General features: G+C 44.2%; 1 protein-coding gene across 4 annotated transcripts in view; it reads right to left on the bottom strand.

Annotated features, from left to right (window-relative positions):
* Window positions 1-10832, bottom strand: part of SLC22A23 (solute carrier family 22 member 23) — a 174471-nt gene that overhangs the window by 38049 nt on the left and 125590 nt on the right. The gene's annotated exons all lie outside the window — the stretch shown is intronic.

The raw sequence follows: 10832 nt of genomic DNA, 5'->3' as shown, positions 1-10832 counted from the left end.
AGAACGGGGGGTTGGGTCGGTGGGGGGGAAGGGGGAGGAGGTGGAATGGTGGAATGACACCAAGGCCTCACCGAGCTCCAACAATTCTCTCGAGGTTTATTTCAAAGGGCTAGTGGTAACTGTTGCCTCTTTCTGGAAGGTAAAAAAGATGCCGATCATGGCAGTGAACTGAACAAATATTCTATTACTACTTTAGGTTTTGCCCAGGCAGAATAAAATCAGTACCTAAAATGTCTTTGAAGCTAGCATTTTAAAAGATTAAGCAACTCTGCATGTAACAACTGGGATAAATTTAAAACGTTCCTCAGTGAACATTGATGTAAACAGATGAATACTAGGAATTCACTGGAAAATATTCTGTAGCCGTGACCATAGGTGGGTTAGTTTTTCCCACTTTCTCCCTCTTTGTGCTTTTTCACCTTCTGCTCCTTTGACTAGTTTATCCATGTAATTATCAGGCTGCAGAAAGTATACAGCACACCGGGCACTCAAAAGGTAATGCTGTAGGGAGAATTAATTTGGCATTTTTACAAATTATATGAAAAAAAAATGTGATGTTGAAAAACAATTTGAAAAGAAAGTAGGCAGAAGAAGCGGAGGGTTTATGCTGCTGCTTCTTCTAAGTAGAATTTTATTGGCACTTCTGTATTAGCAGCCTGTCTAGAGAGTCCAGTCAACCTCTCCCCTGGACTGAGCCTCTCCTGACCTCCTCATTCCAATCTTGTCCTCTGGCAGGAGATAAAGAAGTCCTCTGGCAGGAGATAAAGAAGCCCGCTGGCAGAAGGCCTCTGGCAGGAGATAAAGAAGCCCACTGAGGCCTGCTGGTTCCATCCTGACCTCATACCTAGTCTCTCACCATTACCATGCTCACCTCTTCCAACTCCTACAGAAAGTCACAGCTTATTACGAAATCCTGATGACTGAGTGAGGCCATCCTGATCTCCTGTCTGGGACTCCCACTTCTTGTGACACAGGATGTGTGCTTTGCTGGATCCCTAAGACCAACTGAGGGGGCTAGGCCCCTCGGTTTGTCTCTCTTAATCCATTCACATGGACTTTTGCCAGCTGCCAGGGGGGCAACTGGTTACCAGCTATCACTAGAAACCTGATTTCTGCCAGCTGCCAACAGCTCAACCCCATCACTCCCACAATATACACGAGTACACAAACGCACAGGCTCTCTGAAGTTGCAGGGCTCAGTGATCTCCCAGCTGGCCTTAAGCAATCCCCAGCTTCCTCAGGGTGGGGCAGGGCAATGAGATGAAATATTCGAGTTCATTCTAGGCACAGGGACAGGGAGGACAAAGAAGTGGCACTGGAGTTGGTAATGCTGGCCTCTGGAACAGAGGCTGGATCCTCTGGCACAGCCCTTGGTGTTTAATGGCCACACAGTCTCGCTTTCATAGGCCTTTCTCCACTTCTCCTAGGAAGCAGTCTGGTGTCCACAGGGGTTCCTACTGTTTTATATCATCTCTGCATATTCAGAAGTTGAAATGAGGCAGGCTCTCGCCTGAGGGCTCCCTGAGATTCCATACCATCAGCAAATCCCAAAACACCAATTTAGAGAACATTTTGATCTCACTTTTAATTGCTCAATGTTTATGAATGAAATGTATGAATGTAAAAAAAAAATTATTTATACTTTTTGACTTTGGTGAGTATTACCCCATCTAGATAATTTTTAGACAAATAGAATTTGACTAAAATTTTTATAATGTTTCCTATGTCTCCCAAAATTAACTGATAACCTATAAAAATAATTATTATAGATTTATTTAAGCTCCAAGAGACTATATGCTTTTTGTGATTCATGTCTTCTACTTTCCTCTGACGAAAACATTTTCCTGTGTGACTTAACCATTGGTATAACTGAATCCCGATCCCCTCCTGGTGAGCAGGGAACCCGTAGCCCCTATTTTACCTATAACAGAGTTTGCGTCATGTGGGATCTTGATTTCCTTTTAAATAGAATCTCTTTTGATGGAATCTCTTTTGATGGATGGAGTGTTGTGTCCTTCAAGTGTGTGTAGGCAAGAAAAAAGGCTGATAACTGCTTTTATAAATATATACACACATAATTTTAAAGGGTCTTATAAAATCATTTTACCAATGATAAAAAGCAAAATTAATTCATCCATTTAAATTTTTATTGATCCCCCATTAGGGAAGGTAGCAATACCCCAGTGATTTTAAGAAATGTTTTTGTAAATGTTAAACAATATACTAAAAAAAAGAAATGCGAAGAGAAAATTCTGGGTGAGAAGCTTGGCTCTGTGCTGCTCACATACTGCTCTTGGAGGCCCAGCTCTTGCTGGCACAGGGGGGTCTCCTCCTCTGCCCAGCATTTGGGATAGTCCCTGGGGCCCAGCAGCGCCACAGCTCGTGTGACCTGAGAGGCTGGTGGTCCCTGGCTCTGGAGTTGCCTGTGGCTTGCAGGCCTTGGCCCCACGTACCAGCTCTGGGCCCATAAGCAACACGTGTGCAGGTTTCTCCATTCGTGCTGATGGCCATCTCAGTGGCCTCTCCATGGCATCCACGGGAGGATTAAAGGGCTAAGTTATAGAAAGTACTTAGCAGTGCCCGACAGAGCAAACTCTCAAGAAATGTTAAAAATTAGTAGTATTCTGGCCAAAATATTTCTGATGATATTTAAAAGAGCCAGTGATATTTAGGACCATTTACATATTGGAATTATTAGCAAATTATTATTTTTTTTTTTTGCTGAATATTTATCTAACCTGAGGCCATTTAAATGTTTTACGATGGCTTTTTCTTGAAATTAAAAATTAAAATCTCTTTTAGCACATACTTTTATTCCTAAGGGTATTAATTGTTTTTCTCCCCCACACAGTGAGTTCCTTACGACAGCATGCTCTAATTTCCTCTGCTTCAAGGTTCATCTTTCACTTGGGGAACCGATACTAGTCACGCAGTGCAGCTTGATCTTTCTCTGATTTCTTCGTAATTTCCCATGCGGTTTGTTATCTTCTTCTTAATGCTTTTCCAGATGCTTTCGATGATCACGTTGACTGCCAACATCCCTTTTCCTGTGTCAGAATGAAATTCCAACTGAACAAAGTGCAGTTAATAATTCACCATCTTCACCTATCTTCATGCCACTCTTTCTCGAAGCAGTTCATGCAAAACACATATATTAGGTGAGTCCACGATGAGATCCTCCCTAACTCGGTACTTGGTTAAAAGTCCTGGGGGAGTGTAAAAGCAAACTGTACCCAACGCTCTCCTGCAGTGGTGAAAGGACACATTTAAAAGGGAAAACTGCCCAAAAGATGCCCTATTGCTGCACATGCAGAGGGCAGGTAAGCAAAGTGGGAGGAACCTTTTCCTCCCATTCAACTAGATCATAGGCCATAGTTTAAGACTCTAAAGCACACATGCACACAGGTTTTGTTCTCATAGAGCAGATAAAATTGTTGGATCCAGTGCCGAGATCTTTTTGCCTTCCTTCATCAGTTGTAGGAATTTCTGGGACTTCTGCTGTCTACAACGATCAAGGCAGCTTTGTTCTCTGCAGTGGAACTGGACTGGGCACCAGGCCCTGCATGACATCTTCTTGACCTTCAAGGACGACATCTGTTTCGTTTCCCTACAGAACTGAGAAACCTCTTCCTACCAGAAGTGTCTGTTCTCCACAGCCGACTCTGATCTCCTTTTACATCGCCTAAATAATATCTTTCTTTGAAGTGTACCAGTCCCTTTTTCAAATGCAAGATTTCTGCCTTTTTCTTCTATGATGGGCAGCCTGGCATAAGACAGCACTTCTTGAACTTGAAAGCTCATCGGCATTCCCTGGAGGGCTTCTTAAACCACAGACCTCCCAACTCTACCCCTAGGCATTCTGACTCAGCTGGCCCAGGGTGGGCTCTGAGAATCTGTGTTCCTAAGGAGTTTCCAGGTAGTAAAGATGCTGCTGGTGCAGAAGCTGCACTTTGAGAACCACTGACATTTGAAAACAAGTTTTTAATGACTTTCCAATACCTCTGAGTGTTCTGGTGAAGTTTTTTGATGCCCTGGTTTCTCCGTGCTAAAAACAAGAATAATCCCACCAACCACCTGTTCCTACCTAATCCAAGAGTATTATGGTTAATATAGCCTCACACATAGAGGCTTGCAGCTGATGTTGGGAAAAGCATGTCCCTAACATTTTAAGACATGCTCAAATCAGCATATGTTACAGTACATCTGCTGCCTTGCTAAGCTGTTCCACAAGGCAGGACAGTGTTTGCTGTGTTTGTGATGATTCACACCCAACAAACACTGCTTGAAGAAGGGTGAATGCTCTCATGTTATATTGAAAGCCCTCATTAGGGACCTTACTGAATAGGCATCGAGACTGTCCCCCAGTGCATGCTGGGTCCAGAGCTGATGTGCACATGCTTGTTTTTACAAATAATCGCGTGTACTCAGCTCCCTTAATTTACATTTTAAGGTATGGTGATCGCACAAACCAACATTTTGGGAAAGTGGCACTAACATCTTCACCATCTCTTGGAATTCCTACTTCCTGTTGTTTCTACCAAAACACTTTAGATAGATACCATGTGGGCAGCCTTGTCCACCAGCCTTCTCACTCCTATGCAACTCAACAGTGAGTTGCACCCAGAAAACCTGATGTCACCTGTTTCATGATTTTCCAGTTCTCCTAGATGTTCTAACGACACAGACCTGGATTCTCAAATGCAGGGACCCAGGCTGTGCCTTGCACAATGGCTCCTAGACAAGGAAGGCGCTGTCACTAATCCATGTATTCTGGAGCAGGCTGAAGCCACACGAAAGGGTCACCTTTTGTACAATCAGAAGGAAGTTTCCAACCAGCTCCCTTTTCCATTCTGGTATCATCTGCCAAGTTTCAGCTTATCCAAGCAGAGTTTCTCTTAGATTCTCCCTTCTTCTTGTATTTTGGATCATGACTCTTCCCACCCCTCATTTGTTTTCTGTGACCTTGAAAGAATTCCACATTTATTTCAGAAAAAAAAATTTGTCAGTATGATTTCCTTCTAGATTAGCACTGAAGTTCTTCTGGCCTTTCTTAACTGATAATACATCCCCAAGCAAAATGACCACCAATCATTTCTATCTGGCTCCAGTGTCCTGAGGTTCAAAGGCTGCATGGGTTTCAGGCACTGGCACCCATCAGTGGAATTACCCACCACCTCTGACAACACTTACACTCAGGTAAAAAATATTCATCACTACTTCATGATGACGTGCCAAAATTTGATCCTTCAAAGCATGCTGGAGTACCAACCACCAGGAAGCACATCCTTCTGTTCTCCTGAGCCACTCAGCTTCTGAAGCTCTTTCTTTACCTACGGCTCATAGGAAAACAACTGGTCATGCCTGGACCTGGAGCATCCCCAGGTAGCTTGTGTAATGACAGTAATCTACCATTTTGGTTCTACTTACTGAGGCATCACATCCTCCCCATCACCAGAATCTACCTGTACTCACTATATCCCCTAACAAACTCTGCCCAGTCCTGGGCCACATCAGATCTCTGCTGCTGCCACCTCTTTCCGACTGGCTTTTCCAGCTTGATTCATTTCATTCTAGAGTATTCTGTAACCCTGTAGCTGCTGTAGGGCTACATATTAATCATGCCTTTTTATTTCCTGTAATTTCTGATGACTCTGGGAGGGAGGACTGCTTCTCCCAGGGTCAGCCAATTCCTGGAGATAGCAAAAAATCTGCGGGCACACCTTTCAAATACAAACCAATGGATCCAGAGCCCACACCCTCACCACCTCCTCTATGGGACTCAACTCTGGCCACTATTTCCCTGCCTCAACCACACCAAGGCCAGGTACCAGACACCTAGGGGGACAGCCCTACCCTCCAGAGCCCACTGAAATTATTCAAAGTAGCCAATCCTAAGCCTGCTGACCCTGCCTCACCCATTCCTTGAGGAAACTGCAATAAAGGCTCTTGCCCACACTTCCTTCCCCGGCTCTGCCTCCTGACCGGCCCTGATACTTCCCATGTGGCCCCCACAACCTGGTGAGTGCTCTTCTCTTGGGAACTGAGCAACAAATTATCTTCTCAATGGCCTGTTGTCTCTTGCTCTGTTGGCCTCACCATACCTGGATAATAATAAACCCTACAATTAAAACCAGGCTGTGGTTTCAATCAAGTCTCTGAGCTCTTCACAGTGGCTCCCCATTGCCCTCAAGATCAAAAACTTCTCTTTTCAAAGCTCTCCCTTAGCTAGTGATCTCATTTCTGTCACCCTTCCAACTCTACTCTCAGGACAGGACTTCATGCTCCCTTCCTTGTGGGCCCCCACATGCAAGGGGGCTCCTGCCCCTCCCTCAGGAAATAGCCCAAACTGAAGTCATTGCTGTCTCTTACCCTCACGTGGCATAGCAGATCCTTTGGCAAGTCTTACTAGGGCCATTTCCAGATATATATACCTTAGATCAGACCTCTTCAGGTGACTATCTTGCCCATCCCCTAGTGTAGGTACCACACTACCTTTCACAGACCAGCATGGAAGCTAGCCATTCTCTGCCTCAGCTCTTCCCTACCCCATGACCACTCACCACACAGCAGACAGAGAGATCTGCTTAGAGCACAAGCCAAAGCATACTCCTGCCCTGTGCAAACTTCCAATGTGTTTTCATAAGTTTTAGAAGAAATCCATCAGCCTCCAGCCCCACGTGGTCTGACTCACCTGTGTCTGAGCTGCTTTTCGCCCCCACCTTGTCCTTCCTGTTCCAGCCATACTGACCTTCTTCCTCTTCCAGAAAAAGCCAAGTGGAAGCCAGCTTTTGCACTGGCTGTTTCCATTTGCCTGGAACATTTTTCTTCCCAGAACTTTGTGTGCCTTCCTCTTTCTGATCATTTAGATCTCAGCTGGAACGTCACTTCTTCAGAGAAGCCTTTCCTTACCACCCTACTGTTCCTTTCTATCCCACCATTGTTTTTCATTTTCTTCATAGTGTCGATTATTTGAAAGCATGCAATTTGCTTGTTTATGGGTTTATGGTCAGTGGACTCCCTCCCACACCAACACGCCCTACTGTAAAGTATGTTTCAAGTGAGTGGAGATTTGCACATATGCATGTGCAGTATCTAGAATAGCATTTAGCACGGAGTAGTGGTAATTAATTAATAAATTAGTTGAATTAACTCTGTTTCAGATTGCTCTATTTTCTAGAGCTCCTGAGATGCAAACTCCAAATTTCTAGTTTTTGGCCCTCATCTGGATCCTTATGGGCTCTGAGAATTCTGCCTGTGAGCTCATCCTTGGTGAGAATTTTCTTCCATGTGAGTCTTGAGTGCCTGCCCCAGTAATTCTCCATGAGAGGTTCCATTTTGGACCTGGAGGGTCCAAGGAACTCACTGGCTCTTACATTAATTTCTCAGCCATAGAGATTGACTGGAATTTGGAACACACAGCTGTGTGTGGTGCGGACTTCAAGGACCCAGTGTCTTAAGGGTGAACCTTTCCTGCCCATTGTCCCGGCTTTGGAGCTGAGACCCTGTGGTAGGCAAAGATTCTCTAGTCCTAAAGTCGCTGATAGTCCTAACTCCTGGCTTCATTCATGGGCTCAATTCTAAGTGTATAAGGGGCCTGAGATCTCAGCTCCAGCCCCCTGTGCAGGTGTTAAAACCCAAGCTCCTTGGGCCTCTTTTTGGTTCAGATGTCCTGCGGGATACCTCTGTGTCCACTCCTGCTTGAATGCTCCTCAGTCTGGGCCCTAGAATTCCTCTTTCTTGCACTGAAGCTCAGTACTATGTATGTATTTGGCTAATGTAATATCTTATCCATCATCTGTATGTGCGTTTAGAGGGTCCCTGTCAGTCTAACCCACTATTGGGACCAGAAGATCTCTCCAGCCACTCTCCACCCTTTTGTCATTACTGCTCCTAACCCAAGACCCTGCATCTTGGTGATCTTGTGTCATTGGTTTGGTTTATGGTCCTTGTTAATGTACCATTCTTAGAGTCACTCTAAAGTACCAAGTACACCACTGGGCACCTTGGGTTCACACAATAAATAATTGCTCATTAAAGGAAAGTGAGTGATTTTCAATATTTTGTCACCAGCAGCTGGTCCTGATGGCTAGTGTGCAGCTCATCGCCTCCCCCCAGCAGCCTACTTTATTCTGTCAAACAATAGAGCCTTCAGGAGTGAGGAGCTTCCTACTGCAGCAGAGGGAAGGAGGGAGCTAATTAAGACAATAAAAAAGGGAAGGCACCTGAGCAGCCTTTAAAAGCCAGTGATTCTTATGGAGCCTTTCAAGGCAAAGATGGAATACATCTTTTACCATCAATTTCTTTTACCTGCCCCCATTACACCCAGGCTTCCATACATGTTAAGAGGTGATATAATAATGGTCCTAACAGTAGCTAATATTAGTGAATACCTACTGTAGGCCAGACACATGCCAAGCACCTTAGATAATGATATAAACAAAAATAATGATGATAATGATCATAAAGTTAACACATATGAATAGAGCGGGTTTACCCCAGAATGCAGCGCTAGAGCCGTAACTACACGGCATCAGTGCCACGGATGTTCGTCCATCTGTCTGTCCACCCACACATTTTACTTGTCAAAGTACCCTGAATGTTCTTTTCACCATAAAGTTTTGTTTTTACAACTGTGAGTTTCAAAGAAATTTTTTCTTTGGTTTTACATTGCCTGTCATTAAACTTTGATAGATTTTTAAAATTTAAATTAAAAAAAAAAAAAAAGACAAATCCCACAGCCCTTTCCCATGTGGGCCAGGCCACCCGACCTGCTCCAGGAAACCCTTCTCTGCCATTTCTTCTTGTCAGGTGTTCTAGATGAGACAACTGGGAGAAGAGCCTGGGCTGAGACTCACAGCCTGGAGGTGATGAAGTCAACCCTGTCTGCCTTTACAGGAATGTGAGTCTCCAGAGGCTGTGCCCACCACCCCAGGCCTCCAGCCTCCCAGTAGCACTGGTGCTCTTGGGTACTGTGGAGGCCAGGAAGTGAGAGGAGGTAGTGGGAGGTTGCCAGACAGCACAGGGGATCCTCTAGGCCCTCTCCCAGGGCAGTGTCCCAGTGGGCAGGAACAAGGGACGGAAGCTGAGGGAAGGCAGGAGACAGTATGGCATAGGGTAAGAGCAGGCCTGGGTTTAAGAGCTAGCTGGGTGACCTCAGTTTTGTCATCTGTATACCTGGGTGATGATCTACTATTTGTCTAGTGCTTGCATTTTGTGTCTGGCATAGAGTAAACACTATATAAATATTTGTTAAATAAATAAATGCCCTGAAATCCAAAACAAGAGTAGTCCAGCTGTGGATGCCACAAGGGAAGAAACAGGAAGGGCTTCTTTGGGTGATAAAAGGAGGAGCTGCCCTGTTCTGGGGGAAATGATTTCATTCTTTGCCTGTTAAGACCCTGCTGGAGGGAGCAGGATGTCCTGAAACAATCATGGCTCCTGTGGGAGGGGCTGTGATGTCCAAACTCAGGCAGAGAAGGCTGGAGGAGGCACTGGGAGAACAGCACAGTTTTTTTTGGCAGCTGCTGCGATGAGGACCGCCCCCGGCAGGTAGCCTTTTTTTCATCTGTTATTGCTGGCTTCCCACTGCTGCCGGGGTTCTTATGATACAGTATGCAAGTACCATTATTTTTCTGCTGGAGAACTGACGACCAGGGGGTGGGTGGGTGTGTGGGTGTGTGAGCGCGTGTGTGTGTAGCGGGGGAGCAGCATGATTAAGTTGAAAGGTGGGTGCTACCTTCCCCCTCCCTGGCACCTGAGAAAAGGAGGCCCCATTAACACCCTCTCTGCTCCAGTGAACACAGCCGAGACACAACTGATTGACTTCTTGCCAGACATTTGGTTGTCGTTAGTGACTAAAGAATAGAAATACAGTACAGTGTATATAAGCTACAGGACAGTATCTTCTATTTATAGGGTAAGAGTGTTGGCATGGAGAGACGATGGGAAGGAAGGGAAAGAAAGAGAAGAGTTATTTATAAAAAGGGTGGAACATCCATTTTTTTCCCTAAACATCTCTCTAAGAAATTACTAATTCCAGGAATGAGACAGAAAATGTATAATATGGGCTGGTACATTTGGGGGGCCTGAATGTAAGGAAATTATCAGAGAAATACTGGATTCTTGTCAAAATGACACAAGAGGCTACTGAAAGGGGGCACTCACTGCCCCAACATGAAACAATTTGAATATAATAGTAACTATAGTCGATGGAAACACAAAATATATCAAAACTCAGGGGTTCATAATCACTACTAAAAAAACATTTTATTGATTGCCTAGGGAACTTTCTATGATATTAACTTATTATTTATTTATTTATTTATTTATTTATTTATTTATTTATTTATTTATAAATATTATTTATAAATAAAAGGAAAGAAGTAATTATCTATATGGCCATTCCTATGCAAACTGTATTTCAGGGTAACTAAAAAATTGGTGAGAAAAGTTTTTCCATCATCACTGATAAATGCAGAAAGAACTAGAAATAGAATTAGAAAATCACCATTTTGCAACTCCTCATGATCATCAATGGCTGCTAAAATCATTAAGAAAAATTGATAGAGAGCATTATAATGGATGGACCATACACTTGAACCAACATATCAAACTAAAAGTGGGAAAGAACTATATGGTACCACCTATGAAGCAGCCTCATTCAACTGTGGTGGTTTTTAACCTTGGCTACATATTAATTCCCTGGGGAGTTTCTTAAAAAATCTGGTTCCTAGTCTATGGCTATGTTACCCTGAACAAACCTGATCCTATCTGTCTCGGAAGCTAAGCGGGGTCGGGCCTGGTTAGTACTTGAATGGGAGACCACCTAGGAA

This window comes from Pteropus medius, unplaced genomic scaffold, assembly GCF_902729225.1.
Source record: "Pteropus medius unplaced genomic scaffold, Ma_sr-lr_union100, whole genome shotgun sequence".
Lineage (NCBI taxonomy): Eukaryota > Metazoa > Chordata > Mammalia > Chiroptera > Pteropodidae > Pteropus > Pteropus medius.
This window is presented reverse-complemented; position numbering and strand designations above follow the sequence as displayed.